The following is a 3,251-nucleotide window of genomic DNA, read 5'->3' on the forward strand; positions in this document are numbered from 1 at the left end:
TGTCTTTGTTGCTCCTCTCTCATAATCCTTTGATCTTCTCCAATTTCATGGAGGAGGATGGCATGTTCTTGGTGCTCCACCCTTAGTTGTCCCATGTTGGAACTTAATTTTCCTAGGGAGGTGTTAATTTGCTCCCAGTAGTCTTGTGGAGGAAAGTGCATCCCTTGAGGTATCTCAGGGATTTCTTGATGAGAGGGGTCTCTTGTTTGCTCCATCTTCTTCTTAGTGATGGGCTTGAGGTTATGCCTTCTCAGTTGAACCGGCTTTGGATGCCATAAATGGTTATGGAAAAAACAAAAAGCAATGCTTTTACCACACCAAACTTAAAAGGTTTGCTCGTCCTCGAGCAAAAGAAGAAAGAAGAGAGTAGAAGAAGAAGAAATGGAGGAGAGGGAGATGGCCTTGTGGTTAGGCCAAAAGAGGGGAAGAAGTGGTGTTTTATGAAGGATGGATGTGAGTGGTGAAGAGAAAGAGATGTTGAGGTGATTGGTGAATGGGTGAAGAAGAAGAGAGAGTGGTGGGGTTGTTTGGGGATCCTGTGGGGTCCACAGATCCTGAGGTGTCAAGGAAAAGTCATCCCTGCACCAAATAGCACTCAAAATCACGTTTTGAGGCATTTCTGGCGTTAAACGCCGGGCTTGTGCCCATTCCTGGCGTTTAACGCCAAGTTCTAGCCCTTTTCTGGCGTTTAACGCCAGTCTGGTGCCCCTTTCTGGCGTTAAACGCCCAGAATGGTGCCAGACTGGGCGTTAAACGCCCAACTGCTAGGCTTACTGGCGTTTAAACGCCAGCAGCTTCTTCCTCCAGGGTGTGCTGTTTTTCTTCCTGTTTTTCATTCTGTTTTTGCTTTATTCATTGTTTTTGTGACTTCTTATGATCATCAACCTACAAAAAAGATAAAATAACAAAAGAAAATAGTTAACTATAAAACATTGGGTTGCCTCCCAACAAGCGCTTCTTTAATGTCAGTAGCTTGACAGAGGACTCTCATGGAGCCTCACAAATGATCAGAGCAATGTTGGAACCTCCCAACACCAAACTTAGAGTTTGAATGTGGGGGTTCAACACCAAACTTAGAGTTTGGTTGTGGCCTCCCAACACCAAACTTAGAGTTTGACTGTGGGGGCTCTGTTTGTCTCTGATTTGAGGGAAGCTCTTCAAGCTTCCTCTCCATGGTGATAGAGGGATGTCCTTGGGCCTTAAACACAAAGGATTCTTCATTCACTTGAATGATCAATTCTCCTCTATCAACATCAATCACAGCCTTTGCTGTGGCTAGGAAGGGTCTGCCAAGGATGATGGATTCTTCCATGCACTTCCCAGGATCTTGTCTCTTTTGAGGCAATTTCTGCCTAGACAAGTCATCCAGTTCCTTGGTGAGCAAGGGAGGTTCATCTTCCCAAGTCTCATTTCCAAATAACTAGTCATTTAGCTTCATGATTGCTCCAAGGTATTTAGCAACTTGCTCTTCAGTGACATACTCATCCTCTTCAGAGGAAGAATACTCACCAGAGCTCATGAGTGGCAGAAGTAAGTATGGAATCTCTATGGTCTCATTTTGAGCCTCAGATTCCCATGGTTCCTCATTGGGGAACTCAATGGAGGTCAGTGCACGCCCATTGATGTCTTCCTCAGTGGCGTTCACTTCCTCTCTTTCCTCTCCATATTCGGCCATGTTTATGGCTTTGCACTCTCCTTTTGGATTTTCTTCTGTATTACTTGGGAGAGTACTAGGAGGGAGTTCAGTAATTTTCTTGCTCAGCTGACCCACTTGTCCTTCCAAATTTCTGATGGAGGACCTTGTTTCATTCATGAAACTTTGAGTGGTTTTGATTAGATCAGAGACCATTGTTGCTAAGTCAGAGGTATTCTGCTTAGAACTCTCTGTCTGTTGCTGAGAAGATGATGGAAAAGGCTTGCCATTGCTAAACTTGTTTCTTCCACCATTGTTGTTGTTGAAACCTTGTTGAGGTTTCTCTTGATTCTTCCATGAGAAATTTGGGTGATTTCTCCATGAAGAATTATAGGTGTTACCATAGGATTCTCCTAGGTAATTCACCTCTTCCATTGAAGGGTTCTCAGGATCATAGGCTTCTTCCTTAGATGAAGCATCCTTAGTACTGCTTGGTGCATTTTGCATTCCAGACAGACTTTGAGAAATCAAATTGACTTGTTGAGTCAATATTTTATTCTGAGCCAAAATGGCGTTCAGAGTATCAATCTCAAGAACTCCTTTCTTCTGACTTGTCCCACTGTTCACAGGATTTCTCTCAGAAGTGTACATGAATTGGTTATTTGCAACCATTTCAATTAGCTCTTGAGCCTCTGCTGGCGTCTTCTTCAGATGAAGAGATCCTCCAGCAGAGCTATCCAAAGACATCTTGGATAGTTCAGAGAGACCATCATAGAAAATACCTATGATGCTCCATTCAGAAAGCATGTCTGAGGGACATTTTCTGATTAATTGTTTGTATCTTTCCCAAGCTTCATAGAGGGATTCTCCATCCTTCTGTCTGAAGGTTTGGACTTCCACTCTAAGCTTACTCCATCTTTGTGGTGGAAAGAACTTTGCCAAGAAGGCATTGACTATCTTTTCCCAAGAGTCCAGGCTTTCTTTAGGTTGAGAATCCAACCATATTCTAGCTCTGTCTCTTACAGCAAAAGGGAATAGCATCAGTCTATAGACCTCAGGGTCAACCCCATTAGTCTTGACTGTGTCACAGATTTGCAAGAACTCAGCTAAAAACTGATGAGGATCTTCCATTGGAAGTCCATGGAACTTGCAATTCTGTTGCATTAGAGAAACTAATTGAGGCTTAAGCTCAAAGTTGTTTGCTCTAATGGCAGGGATAGAGATGCTTCTCCCATAGAAGTTGGGGGTAGGTGCAGTAAAGTCACCCAGCACCTTCCTTGCATTGTTTGCATTGTTGTTGTTTTCGGCTGCCATGTGTTCTTCTTCTTTGAAGAATTCGGTCAGGTCCTCTAAAGAGAGTTGTGTTTTGGCTTCTCTTAGCTTTCTCTTCAAGGTCCTTTCAGGTTCAGGGTCAGCTTTAACAAGAATGCCTTTGTCTTTGTTCCTGCTCATATGAAAGAGAAGAGAACAAGAAAATATGGAATCCTCTATGTCACAGTATAGAGATTCCTTGAGGTGTCAGAGGAAAAGAAAAATGGAAGACAGAGGTAGAAAATTCGAACTTATCAAAGAAGATGGAGTTCGAATTTTGCATTAAGGGATAGTGTTAGTCCAAAAA

At 42.9% G+C, this 3,251-nt stretch overlaps 1 non-coding gene across 1 annotated transcript; it reads left to right on the forward strand.

Annotated features, from left to right (window-relative positions):
- The first annotated feature begins 2,434 nt into the window (after nt 1-2,434).
- Nucleotides 2,435-2,542, forward strand: LOC130971321 (small nucleolar RNA R71). Its single transcript, XR_009082546.1, has one exon. It is a non-coding gene; the product is annotated as a small nucleolar RNA R71 (small nucleolar RNA).
- The last annotated feature ends 709 nt before the right edge of the window (nt 2,543-3,251 follow it).

This window comes from Arachis stenosperma, chromosome 3 (assembly GCF_014773155.1).
Source record: "Arachis stenosperma cultivar V10309 chromosome 3, arast.V10309.gnm1.PFL2, whole genome shotgun sequence".
NCBI lineage: Eukaryota > Viridiplantae > Streptophyta > Magnoliopsida > Fabales > Fabaceae > Arachis > Arachis stenosperma.